Source organism: Anopheles stephensi, chromosome 3, assembly GCF_013141755.1.
Source record: "Anopheles stephensi strain Indian chromosome 3, UCI_ANSTEP_V1.0, whole genome shotgun sequence".
Taxonomy (NCBI): Eukaryota; Metazoa; Arthropoda; class Insecta; order Diptera; family Culicidae; genus Anopheles; species Anopheles stephensi.
Genome location: NC_050203.1, coordinates 30904582 through 30919476, shown reverse-complemented (window position 1 = coordinate 30919476; position 14895 = coordinate 30904582). Strand labels below are relative to the sequence as shown.

Genomic DNA, 14895 nt, shown 5'->3' with positions numbered 1-14895 from the left:
CCTCATTTATCCCAAAGCGAGAAGGTTCATGATCGGGTTGTTCCGTCACCATGAGCTGTAGTGCTGCCATAAACACACCACCGAAATCGAAACTGAACAGGCGGTTCACCCGGATCCCCCACAATCAACCCCGTGCGCAGTACCCTCCGAACCGAGGCAAAGATTTTCCGGACATCATGGCTTCCCGCTGCTAGAACCCAATCGTGTGCTGTAGACCTTCATCATATAAATTATCTTTCAACAGCACACAGTGCAGGAATCATTCTGCGGGTGGCAGTAGCTAGAAGACTTTGGAACAGCACGTCCGCCTTGTTTTTCGTTTTCTTTTTTTTTTGCAACTTCTTCCTCCTCCTGTTAACGAGCTCTGGGGCGATTTTTAAGGGAAGCGAAAAGATTCTTCGCCCCTAAGTTCCTTAGCTTTTTGCGGACCATATCGACCTTCCTTGGCAGGGCTGCCTTGGATTAGCAAAACAAAAAGCCCCGACCATTTTTAAGTGAGTTTTCATCGGGATTGTCTGGACTTCATCGTTTTACTCCCGAGAACCCGACCCTCCTCCCCTCGCCCAAACCCATCGTTTTCTTTCGTCCCTTACGGGGTTTGTGTGTGGGACCCCTCATCATCGTACGGATGAGCAGTAAGACGGTCAAACATCGACACTTTTTTCTTTTCTCCCATCCCTCCCACGAAAACCCAAAGTTCCATAGTTTATCTTAGAAAGAAACAACCACACAAGAACTGGTGAAAGAACTGGGTCGGTAGGAACCATACGCAGTTTGCCCTTGGGTCAACGGAGAGGTGTGTGAGAGTTACTGTTTGCCCAACGAAAACCTCACAGGGGAGAGGGAGGGGGGGTGGGGGAAAGAGGCATACCATAGGTCACGCAAAATATGCCAAAACCCAACCTACCCTCACTGGCACGCTCCCTTTGTTGCAGGCTTCACTGACAAACGCCCTAAGATTTGAGTTTGTTGTTGCGGTTTGTTGGAAAGTTGTGTTTTCTGTGTGGTCGTCCAGAAGGATCTTTCATGGGCTATCGGGTTTTCCGAAGAAATAAGTCTTCCACACCCCTCCCCAGCATGGTTTCATGGATTCCGGTAGGATTTAGCCACAAATGTTTGCTTTGGCAAAACAAACCCACCCAAGTAGTGCTGCTGCTCTATTGATTTAAGATAGGAAAAGACGCATCAAATACAATCCATTGCCGGCATTCAAACATACCGATTGGTAGCAATTGGACCAAATTGGGCATGCATTGGTGCAAAACATGCCTTGGGCTTTTGGTACGGAAATAGAACCCTCAAATACCTATTCCAGCTAATCGTGCAATTTTAATACGTTATGAGGTTTCTCTCTCTCTCTCTCTCTCTCTCTCGATGATTTGGAGGTGATAGGAGCAAGGAGTTTATGAGAAACTTATTTTATAAGTTCCAGAATCATTGAAGCTTTTGTGAGCCTATTCCAGGAACCTTCCGAAAGCATCTTATGAGATCGTGAACCAGAATTAAAGCAATCAATTAGCTTAGTGAAATTTGTCATGTGTTGTGAATTTCATAGATTAATTAAAATGTTTAGAAAACGTCCTTAGCGTCCTCCTCTTTTCAAACTTACTCGCCTATGTTCTGTAAAATATCAATCAAATACCACCCGAGATTACACGTACTATTAAATGTCATAGATCAAGGACATACCAGACCTACCATAATGCTGTTCCTCCGATCACTAATTCTATTTACAAACTGCATACCAAAACCTAATCATATCGACCGGCATTCCGATGACACTCAAACAGAACCCCCGTTCAAGAACAAACAAATTCCAGCTTATCCTGACGTTCCGGTGTGCTTATCGGGTTTCATCCATGCACATTCCACACTCGCCTATTAAAGTACGCCTGCGACAGTTCGAACGGTGACACGGAAGCCATAATGCTATCCTTATTCCTTAAAGATTATCCCGCTTAAAGGGGGACACGAGGGCCAGTTTTTGGGAGGCTCCACGGGGGAATGATTCGTGATCTAATTTACATTATGCTTGACGCGGAAAAACAAAGACATCGAGGGACTCGGTGCATTTGGTGCGAATATGCTAATGCTGTGTCGGGAAGAAGCAGGTCCGTTCACCGACAGGGCTATGCATTACCGTATGGATGCCGGCTTGATAGAAGTTAATTAGCGATTGGATGGGTGTTTTCAACCGTCACCATCAGTTGCATCCGATAACGATCACAGTTGTCAACAGTAGACAGTGAGCAGATGCAACGGGAAGCAGATAATACGCTGCACGGAAATGCTTCCCGATTTCATTTGGGTTGTGCATCAATGTGATTTAATGCTAGGTGCCGGTGCGGTATTGGCAATCCATTCTCCAGCCAGCTGTGTATGTAGTGATTCCTAATTAGTTGCATTGTGCTTGTCACACATTCGCCGCGCAGACACGCATACGGTTGCACAGTTTATGAGTTCCACTGAAATACGATAGGTAGTACATCATTAAGAGTTGCAAAAGGATTCTTAGAATTGCGTTGTACAATCGACGGACAGTTATCGGCTAACTCGACCAGCCAATGAAAGCAGAGGTGATGTCAGAATGCATCAACAAATCATGTATTATTGTAGACCCTATCCGCTCGTTATTACATGAGCAAGATCAGAGAGCTAGGGACACAGCACAGATCAGACTGTCTATTTTTAGCATTCATCTCTCCGTTATCAAACGATTATGATAAGCTGCTTGTGATTTAAGAATAAAGAGCTAACGGCATTATTACATGAGCAGTATTTTTAGAACATCAAACAAAGTCCAACCCCAATCGACTGACGTTCCTATCGCCAGTTAAAATTATTCCTAGCCCAGAAAAAAAAACTCTCTCACACACATTTCATTAATCGGTCTCAGAAAGCAAGCATTCCACCGGGTAATTTAGCCTGCACGAAACACATTTGTGTGCCTTACTCGCCTCAACTTCAAATGTATACACTCTAATAGAGTCCCCAAAATAGCCTTTTGCCTTAAAACGGCGACCCACGCACGGCTAGATCGAGAGCATGCTGGCAGCACATCTGATTTATGTTATTTGATGTTTTCACTTTGAAGCGCAACGCTGTCTGGAGTCTGCTCGGTTTCGTTCCGTTCCATCTTGCGAACCGATTACAGCAACACGTCACACTGAGAGCGGAATTTATTAAATTTTACTTCAGCCTTTTCGTGGTATGTAGAATCAATAGACTTTCACTGCATGATACGCTTCAATCTGAGCAACTTCAAAAGGATTTGAAGGAAAAAAGTGGGTTCAAACAATTTAAAAGCGTTTATGCTCGTCACAGAACTAATCGTTGACGGAGACTGAATTGTGTGACAAATTCTACAAAAAATAATGACTTTCCTAAAAAAAATTGTAACCCTCCAATTAATCAGCTTCGAGCTGTTAAAACCTTGTGCGGACAAATAGAAAACTCTCATCCTTCACAATTCACATTCCCTAACACTAGTTTTCCGGTGAAGCGATATGTCACACTAAGCTGGCCCTCGTTTCACTTGACAACTAGCGTGACAATCTTACCACCAAGCTACGGAGCTTTTTGGAGCATCCAATCCGATCCTCAAGAAAATGACCGGCTAAAAGCGGCACATAATAAGACTAATCCTGGGACATATCACTAAATATTGCGCCAACCGTTCGCTGCTCCACGTTTTCTTTCCATGATTGGCCATGAACTCCTTCCGGGGTTTCCTCGTTCACTTCCTTTTATGGGTGCCGGAAAGACCCCCGAAATGAGACAAACGAATCGACGAACCAGCTTTTCCGTACACTAATAAACTCAATTTTCATTAAAACCTGTCAACCTCCGGGCGCTGGCTAAAAGTTTTTCCATTTTAGCCCGGTGGCAACGCCGAGTTCATCGCTTGAAGCGCCTGAGAACCTTCAACCGATTATCGATCCTCATCATTAGACGTGCGATAATAGGAATACGGGTGCGGCAAAACGACGCACTCCGGGCACTAGGATTTAGTGCGAGGAGCAGGCTTTTAAATGGCACTCTAAAAATAATATTTCTCAAACAAAAACAGCTTCATCCATTGTTTTAGCACTGCTTGTCCCACGAATACAGGGGGACTTTTAGCTATTTGCGTCAATCTTTCCAACAATCCGTTGCCCCGTACATCTTTATGGAAAAGAAATTAAGGGGTTTGCGTATGGCGTTTCGGGCATTTTTGGAGCCACAAAACAATCGACATGTAAAGACCGATAAAGGCGGGGCAGAGGGATCCTTCAAGATTGGTGAAGGATTCTCCGCAGCTAAAGCCTTCAAGAGTGTGCGTGCGTTTCCCACGCGGCAATAATCGAAATCCTTTATCGTACACCATCGCGTGATTTGGTCTTTCGCAACAATCGAAAGAAGACGATGCCATCGCACCGAATCCGTTACCATAAAGTTTTATTTTTATTTTATTTCCCGACTTCTCCGGCCACCTCCCTCTCAGCCTGCATCCGTTGCCGTGCAATATATACTTGCCCCACATCGGGGGGAGGGGGACCGCCATTTGCGCACTTCCACTCTGTCGGACGTGTGGTGAACGGTTTCATAGCAGCACTTTCGTTTAATTTCGTTTTCGTCGAAATCGAACGCACATACAGCCGTACTGTACTTGGGCTGGTTTTGGGCGACGATCCAAATGCGTCCCACAGCTCACAAGGCACAAGGCATAAGCAGCAGCAAAACAAGCTGAAGGAAGAAAAAAAACAACATAAAACTGCTCCACTCATAACATCCTACCCGCCGACTCTGGACTGGCTTGACAGGGCCCCCCAACTTGTCACGACAAACGATAGCGGTGACATTCGGTTCGGTGTTTTATTTTCTCGAGCCTGGAAAATTCCATTTTCTACGGCTGTTATCGGATGGCCACAGAAACACACAACCAACCAAGGCATTGCAGCTGCCTACCAATCGTTGGTTGAAAGCAGAGAAAGGAAGCAAATCAGACACTAGCACCGGATCAGGACTGTGTGTGTGTGCGTGTGTGTTGGTGTACATCAGTCCTGGTAGTGGTTGCTATTGTACCGCCGATAACCGATCAGATCAGTATGGAATCGGAAACACTCGGTAACAGTGATTCGTTCCGAGCCGGGTTTTGTTGTTTGGAGCCTTCAAGGCATGGCGTACCCCTCATGTATCGGTGCCGGAAGAATTCGATTATTAATTGAAGCCAATAATAGGATAAGGTTGTTGGGGCGTTTCAGTGTTGCTGCCAGTTGCAACCGGATGACCGGTTGCAGGCATGCTTTCCTTGCTGTTATCTGCTGCTTTTTCCGTACCTTTGTAAAACACCACCACAAACTATCACTTCTTTGTGCCAATGAGGGTAGATTTGAAAGATGTTGGATGTTGAATGTTGCCAAGGTAAGAAGGAGGTGTCTGGTGGAACGTTTGAATCAGCTTGATTGATGTTTGTGTGATGCTCGGATGCTATTGTTTCGATGCAAATCAATTAGACTAATTTAAATGAGTTTGTTTTGAATCGGAACCACATCTTCTCATACAAACAGTGTTATGTTTATCATCCAGATAAGAATTTGACATTATTCTATTAACATGTATTTTTCATTTGATTGCAACTGTAGAATCAAAACTACTATAGGATAACTCAAACTAAAGAGATCATCTTTAAGAGATCTTTCTGCGACTTTATTTATCCGTAGCAAAGTTGTCAGCCTTTCGTACGGGGAGGCACTCTCGATGGGATTTGAACTTCGGTCCTGTCGTATGAAGATCAGCACTGCTATCGCCTCAGCCACCATGAGGACCACCTCATGAAATCTTCATCCTATATTCAACACCCTAATCGAGATGTAGGCAAGTCATGTGTCCCTTCTATAAAATGAGATATGTCTTTGTGTCCTCAGGTCCTCAACCAACAACATTATTTGATGCGAGTTGTTGTAACGACGGGCTACACATTAAAGGAAGGTTTCTTAAAGGAGTTATAGAACATGCCTTACATAATATGATAGTGCTAGTGGAAAGCCAAAGACTTTTTCCAGACTAGTTTGCCTCATTTGACAAGGTTTCAGCAAAACAATTGCTAGCACAAAGTGTTCGGATTCAAAAATCCATCCGGACCGTCTACCCGTTTGCACAGCTGACTATCCAGCAAAGGATAAATCAAGCCAAGGAATCTTAAAACGACAGCTCATGAACATTGCGGTCGGCGATTATTTGTTGCTACACATAAATATCGTACCGGAAACGCTTAGATTACTGTCCACACCTGTTAAGCTACGGTAACATCGATATCCTTGAACGATAGATTCGAAAAATAGTAGCCATTCCGAAGCTTGGTCCTGTTTTCCAAGAAGGCTTTAACTTGTTCCCTGAAAAGTGTCCTACAGTCTTTCAACGGTGATTGCAACAGCTGAACAAGCGAGCTTGACAACAGGATACTCACCGACCGTGAACAACAACACCCAAATCCTCAAAAGTAGAATAAGCTTTTTCCAAAAATCGATCCGGAGATACAAAAAAACACTTTTAAATCTTTCCCTATCAACTGTCGATTTCAAGGCTTTTTTGTTTCCTCGGAATATCATCACCGATTTCCTTTTTGTGTTTATCGGTAGTTATTTTCGCTTCAAGTGCTTCTGAGATAGAATTTAGTAAGACACGTGTCGTACTTTCCCCGATTTCATCGTAGTGTGCTACACCAAATAGGGAGTTCGCTGAACATAACATTCCTTCTGAAGAAGACAACAATAATGAACTTCCATTGTCATACAGTGTCTGATAATTGATAATGAAGAAATGATACGATTCACATGAAACAGTTACCATTCCTTTGAAATTCGCTTGAAATGAAATGCACTTTTCGATCTTGCCACAAATACAGATTCCTTTCCATAGATTGATCCATCACTGAATGCGGATCGTTAAAAGCAAAAGTCTATTTCCCCGTAATAATCAGTGCAAGAAATATAACAAGTCAGCACAGGAGCACGACCACAAACAATGATCCAAACGAATTCAGCAAATATGGTCACCTTTGCCAGCACTAGGTAGAGTGATGCTACCCGGCCTGCTGCTCTTTCCCGGAACGATCCCTATCGGTAGTACCGTATTCACAGTCAATTTTCCATTCCGATAGCTTCCAACATTCAAACCAATTATTTCTTCAGAATCCTCGCCAATGGCCTTCCGAGAAAAGAGCTTTTCAAAAACAACCGTCTTTTGATGACGTCCGCTTGGATGCTTCCTTGTCTTATCGACCCGGTTGACTTTCGTTGGACTGCTGTGAGTTGGATTGTTTTAACCTTTTCTCCGGTTGCAATTCGTTACGTTACGATGGGTTCTTTCAGCTGATGTTTATTCCACCTTTTCCGTCCATCAAAACTGGTGCCAGATGAGGTGTGCTCCAACGAGATGTAATGGGCGATTTACGGTGACAGAGCTGAGCTTCGTTGGGGACAGAATCGCTCAGTGATGCTTTTCATCCAATTCAAGTGGATGACGCATTCACCATCCTCGAACGGTAGATTAGTGGCACCATTTGGCATTTATTTGGCGCACGATCTTCAGGAGTCAAGACCTCCCCCCAAACCGAATAAAAACACAGTGATTCATCATAGCAGAATCTGCGCGCGCTTTGCCGTGTTTGGTTTGAGATTGGCGCCACAAGTGGATTGCGAAACCATATCGTCTTACACATCATAATATCGCGCACCCACTCCCAGCAGCATCCAGACAGACCAAAATTTTCCCTGATGAATGATAAAGACGTCCCAAGCCGCCCGGTGATGGTGACCGCCCCATGTACACAGTGTATCATCTTTCTCGTCTAACGTTATTAGAAAAGCTCCACCAAATAATGGGCCACGCAAGCCCATGGACACCGAGAGCCGAACCGTGGAAAAAGATGCTTTCACTTTTCCCGCAGTACATTGCAGGTTCTTTTTTTCCCCTGTTAACAAAGCGTGGACCGTCCACCGGAGTCTAGCACACTCCCCAATGAATAGAGCTCAGCTTCCATTCAAGTGTGTCTTACTGGTTGCGTCCATCGCCAGATGATACTGAGCGCCGGAATGTTGATAAAAATAAACAAATAAATTGAAAAAAAAAAACCACCCCGGCCGTACTGTGAGTGCTGTGTGAGGAAAGTTTGTTGAGCGTTCCACGTTCTCCTATCCACCAGGGAAAGCGCTGAACAAATGTAGTTTGTTGTGAAGGACAGGGTATCCGAACGATTTTCCCGGAACGGGACGTGTTACCGATACTCGCTCACAGACACACAAACTCACACGCGCCTGGACTTTGATTTGCTTACTTTGAACGTGCTGTCTGAGGTGCCCGGGAAGAAGAAGTGGATGGAGGTCATCTCTGCCTTGAAGAAAAAACAAAATAAAATAAACTTCCTCTAAAACCATCCGATCATGTTACAGCACATGATGATCTGGTTCGAGGACGACTTTGACTGGTGGCCGGATAGCTGCCTGTGGGAGATTGTTCCCGGCGCACCCAGGTTGACTACAGGAGGACAAAGAAACGTACCGTTGCGCTGGGAATTGGATTTCCAACTTTTCCTTTTACCGGGCGCCGGGATGTGTTGACACAAATCAACGTGAAAAAACTCCTGCTCCGTCTCGCACATGATGGATTTACTTTGCCAAGAGTTGACTGAAAAATCCCCGTCACCGTAGCAAGGTGAGGACCCGTCTTCGGGTGGGTTCTTTGGCTCCCTCTCTCTCTCTCTCTCAATGCTGAAGATGCCATTAACCGTCAAGATCGAACGATCAATAATTGTGTTTTACCTTCATCGAACATCCGTCCGCTTCTTCGGCCGGGACTCGATCACTCGCGCGAAACTTTACATCATCCGTCCGTGTTGGCATTACACAAAATGGGGAAAAAAAGGGAAAAATGAAATGAAATGACCATTTTTGTTGCGTTTCATTTACGTCAAACTTTTCCCCCGCGCCCCCCGCCCCCAGCTTTCCTTTCGGCTTCAGTTGCAGTAGTATGAATAGAAAGTTTTCGCCCAAGCAATTACCGTTTTTCGCCGCCGGACCGTAGCGACCCCGGTCGTAGCCAACTGTGCGCTTTCCAAAACAAATTTCGCCCTACCCTCGCCTATTGATACACATATAAATATATTGTGAAAGAATAAACATTAGGGTCAGGCTTTTTTGCTCCCGGACGGGAGCGCATTTCGCTTCGCGGCTCCCGGCTGCGTAAACAAAAGCCTAAAAGTTGAGGAAATTGTTTTCCGGACCGGGTCGCCTACGGGACAAAACTTAAAGCACTTGTCTGTTGGGTTGGGCGAAGTGTGGGCAGCAAAACACGACATTGCGGTAAGATTTATGATTCGATCGGCAGGAAATGTTCGCAGTTCATTATCGTTGGGGTTGTAAATTTGTATTGCTTGCCTGTATGTGTGTGTGTGTGTTCAGATGGGAAAATGCGAAGCGCATTCGCATGCGGCGTCCACATGCGCTTACTGCTCGTGAAACGGATCGGCTTTCAAGCGAAGAAAATGAGCTTTGGCAAAAACTTTCGATCGCCCAAAGTCAATCGTCTTATTCCGTGCGATTGGTTCCGAAACTTTTGCTTAATTTACGTGTCATGTGCCAGTGGATCGATTCGCCCTTATTCAATGCGTGAGTTTGTTTTTATCCGGCTTTCAGTGTAGTGATTTATTTTGCAATTAGTTTGTATTATATGATGGTTCTATGCCATACGTTAGGACAACGTCGTAATGCAGTATCTTATCGTAGAGTGGCTTCTTGCTGATTTAATAAGTGTTCATTGGAGCAAACGTTTGACTCATGGCCGAATTTGGATTGACCAGAACACTGACCCTATTTGACTAACAGTAGATAAAATATGTAGTGAAGCTTTCGTTAAACCAATTATTTGGAAAACATAATTTACAATAATCTTCAAACATCCTCTGGAATATCGTACACTGACACTGTGCCATGGAAGCAAGCAATCAATTTGAAATTAAATTAATTAATTTTTAGCATAAGTTAAGAGTTAAGAAGGTGTTGTGTAGCAGCAGGCATACTTTTAACGGATGAGGTCCCGAGAACATAGGCAAGTGTGCAAAATGGAAATGGAAATATGGTATACAATTTAAAAGAGCGCACCAGTGCCAAAAACCGATCAGGACCAAGAACAAGGAAAAAGATACTCGTCTCAATAATACTCGTCGAACACTTGAAGCCCAAGGAATCAACACCGTTAACAGCACTAAATCCTCATACATTAAAGGCTCTCAATAACTGACACTCAGGAACAAGCTACGCGCGTTGGTTCTCTAACACTTTGAAAGAATGTAATGCATTCTAGCTAAAGATTACTGAGGTGTTGGATAGCGAATCGATGCCTTGTGAATGAAGTCTTGGTATCATCCATCCCATATACAAGAAGGGAGACAGGCTAGAGTGCAGCAATAACAGGGGTATTACGGTGTTGAATACCGCCTACAAGATTTTCTCCCTTATCTTACAAGATCGACTTGTCCCATTTGTCTAAGAGATAGTCGGAAACTATCAGAGAAGATTCCAAAACGGAAAATCAACCACTGACCAAATCTTCACGATGCGGCAAATCTTGGAGAAAATGGCGGAGCAGCAGCTCCACTCCTACCATTTCTTCATTGATTGTAAAGCCGCATATGACAGCTCTTTTGGAATCCTGGCCAAGCTTACCAGGCTTGTAAGAATGACGATGGCCAACATCACATGCCAGGTGAAGGTGGATGGAAAACTCTCACGGCCCTTTGCTACCACCAAGGGCTTGCGCCAATGAGATGGGCTTGCCTGTCTCCTTTTCAACCTAGCGCGAGAGAGAGCCATCCGCGACTCGGAGGTGGAAATTTCGGGGACCATCTTCTATAAGTCAATCCAGATCCTGGCATACGCTGATGACATATACATCATCGGTTTGAGGCTCTCCCATGTAGCAGAAGCTTATCAAAGGATTGAGCGTGCGGCACAGAACCTCGGGTTGGAGATTAACGAGGCGAAAACCAAAATCATGGTGACGACACCAGCGGCCCTGCTAACAAATACTGATCTACGCAGGGGTGATGAACTTCTTCATTAAAAATACCTGGCGCGACGGACAAAGGTGGGACTGTACAGAACATTTATATTCCCAGTACTCACATACGCCTCTGAGACAAGGGCTCTGTTCAAAACTGACGAAGCCCTCCTAGCCGCGTTCGAGAGGAAGATGCTGAGAAGGATTTTTGGCCCCGTATGTGTGGAAGGACATTGGAGGAGCCGCTTCAATGACGAGCTCTACGAGCTGTACGATGATCTTACCATCGTGCAGCGAATTAGACCCAGAGTATAAGTGTTTGTAGAGAATATGCTTCATAAATAAGCATTTAAAATTCATATCATAGCGTTATTAATAGTATCACAAAAAAGGCCAAAATTATTTTATTTATTAATTTAAAGGCCAAAATTACTATGAGTAAAAATTTTTGTACTAAAAATCACTCACAGTATGGACCAGGTCATGTGTTTAAAACAATTCACCGTAATTTGACAGCTTTCCAGCCACTATTCATTGAAAGGCTCAGTGTTCCAACGAGAAAAATCGTATTCCAATTCTTACATTCTTTACCAAAACTCTCCATTTAGCCGGCTTTGGCTAAATTGATCCATTTGCCACTCGTCGCTAATCGACACATTCCACTGCGAACTGATATTGCTTTTCCATCATCAACGGCCCTAGCCGAACGTTCAACTTTTGCTTACCAAACTTTCCCACCCCACCCATCCAACCGGTGCCCTTCACCCCCTTCTACGCACCCTTCATTAACAGAGCGCATTAGCGGGAGCTCATCGAGCGAGATCCCGACATGACCGGCCGGGCATATTCCTTTACACTTCATGACCCGGCATCCAAAGTGGGCGAATATTTCGCTAATGGATATCGATTTCAAAATTTCCCAGCTCCACTTTCATCTCAATCAAGTGGCACAATCCAGCCTCGGCCTCGGGGAATGATCGAATGTGCACACGCCCTTGTCAGACGGCCGAGATGGTTCGATGGGTCGCGTAGGGCCGCGCGCCCGAACGAATTGAAGTGAGTTCGTTCAATTTATGCTTAAAGAAGAGTGCCAGCTTTAAAGGTGCTAGAAGTGAAGCAGTTCGAATCATGGCTACACGCTACTGTGGTTGCAATTAAACATGCAGCTATAGTCGTTTTCGCTGCATTTTAATGAAATGTTTGCCCTTTCTCGCTCTTGCATTACTGTGCCTGTATGCCTGATCGGTTCGGCTGGTAGGAAAAAAACATGCTCTAAACTCCACCCAAACACATACACCTCAACTGAAGCACCGGGAAATACCACACTCATTTAACGTACAACGATACGCAATTGATTCATTGAACCTCGATTATTGATTCTAAATCAACTCGACAAATTCTACGGTACACTAAATTGGACCAAATGGTGTTTCGTCGCTCTGCTCGCTTTTCACACATACGCACACGCACATACCAGTAGCAAACGCGTTGCAGTGCACCCTGTTCGTGTGCACTACAAATGGGAAACACTTGCCACCTTTTCCACGCCCGATACCGAGACCACCTCAAACCGTCGATTTCCTGGACGGATTCTATACTAATACGAAGTGCAAATAGACCTTCACATATAAGCAACTAATTGGAGGCATTTCCGCTGCACTTTTGCACTGCACATTCCATCGAAACCGGATCGAAGCATGGGTAGCGCTAGGCAGCACCATTTCCAAGCGCCAAACCAAAACTCGATCGATTAACGGACACTTTACGCCCGCCGGTTGGTACGCAATGGAGGTGCACGATGTAAAATGGTTCGAGTCGGATTTCGTACCATTTAATTTAAAACTACACGGAACCATTAGGTCGAGTCTATTCGGTTGAAACTCAACACCAATATATTACACTTTTCGCACAACCAGGTTTAATGAGGTGAGGTACGAATCTGTTTCACAGAAACGCTGGCTTAGAGAATTAAGGGATAAAGTTTAAAACGGTTTATTGATTAACTCTCGAATGTGGGATAAATTCGCTGTAGCTTCTGATTTGACGTTTAGGATAAAGCAGATTCAACGATGAAAAGGGTATCGACATCGTTAATTAGGCATTTTTTACACATCCGTGAGCTTGATCGATCGAATTCCGTTGGTTAATGATAAAACTGGTAAATAAGTGCTGGAATAATCTTAGAATGAGTCCAAAGTACATTCGATTTTCCTAACCCTAAATCATTCCTAAATCCAATCATCCGATCTTTGCCACCAGGAACGTGTGCGCATTGCCTACCTATCAGGTGCAAACACCGATACAAGGGCAATGCAGTTAGGACATTTAAGAATTGAGTAAACCAAATGCAATTGTCATCCAAATTCACATAAGTTCAAACGTCCAGTTACAAAAACAAAATCATAAAACCTTCTTACATCCCTTAAACTGATGATCAAATCATTAGCTAAACATCGATTAAATTGTTAAACCATCTACAGTTTGTTGACGATGTTTGCCCACGTTTGCCCTTGGAACAGAACGACTTTTCAGACAAACTGCACTAAACAAATTACAAAAAAAAACACTCAATTAACAGCTTAACCTGCAGTAACGAGCGGTAGTTTACTTTTTTGCAACGCCAGTCATATGATCAAAATACTACTAAACAGATCCAGCTTCCTAGACCATGAAAGGTATCGAGGATTGTTGTACCAGGCCAAACCAGCAAAACAATTTAAGGCTTGATCAGTAAACAACCAATATAGTAGTTTTATATAAGAAATTCACGTAGCTGGAAGCCTCATCTTTGCCGTGATGCCGTTTTTAGAAAGTCTTCAAAAACCGATGGCACAGACAATGGTGGTTTATCGGAAATACTAAATCCAACAAAGACAACACTTTGACTGGCTTGTGGTATGAAAGATCAAACAAAAATGTTCATGTAAGCTAACAAGCTATTTTAGTCTTAGTCGATAGTCAACATCTTAGTCTTTAATGCCAACTCTAGTCATGCCTGGCTTACGATGTTCAGCAAGGTCTCGACATTTCCCTCGTAAGTCGACAAGAAAACCTTGCTGCGGAGGCCATGATTTGAATTAACTCAAGACTTCCAATGCAAGTGAAAAAGGAACGTTGAAGCACGAGTCCGAGTCAATGTAAATATTACAAAGAGCCCGTTAGGAAGTTAAAAGCTATATTTATTAGTCAATTAAACGACAAATTTCTCATACTTGTACTCATACGTCTTCCGTGACATGGTACGATTAACAAAGTACTTTTGACATAATGACTAAGTAAACTTGAATAACGTAAATGCTCTGTTTAAACCTACAATTTAGTTTTTTTCCTGTGTGTGAAATCCCTTACAAAATCGAAACCCTCACGTTTATATCGCATTCAGTAACTTTGCTGACGAGTGAATGCTTCCCCAGAATTTTTTAAATCAAATAAAACTGTAAGTTGTGAATTTAAATGTAAAAGTTTGAGCGAATCCTTGCGTGAGATACAATCTAAAAGTAACTTTTGCTTTACCCTTTACCGTTCAATCATTAAGCAACCCCAAACCAGTATGACTGGAAACCATAATTGAATTGTTCGCCCATAGCAATCACGCACGCGTTTTTGAAACTTTCATGCTAAAAAGAAGTGAGAAATAATAGTCATTCAGTATCCTAATGGTTTGTGGTAGAAAAAAGTACCCCCCCTTAAAAAAAACCATCCATCCATCCGTTCATCCATCCGGTGGTAAGTTTGATGACGAGGGGTAGGAAAAAACGATTGAGTTGCGGCACGGCATTTATCGGGAAATCAGGAAATCGAGAGCAGGAGAAAAAACAGGTCTGAAATTCCTTTCACAGATCCCTTCTATGCGCACGG

General features: G+C 43.7%; 1 protein-coding gene across 4 annotated transcripts in view; it reads left to right on the top strand.

Annotated features, from left to right (window-relative positions):
* Positions 1-14895, top strand: part of LOC118509487 (zwei Ig domain protein zig-8) — a 239003-nt gene that overhangs the window by 90688 nt on the left and 133420 nt on the right. The window lies entirely within an intron of this gene.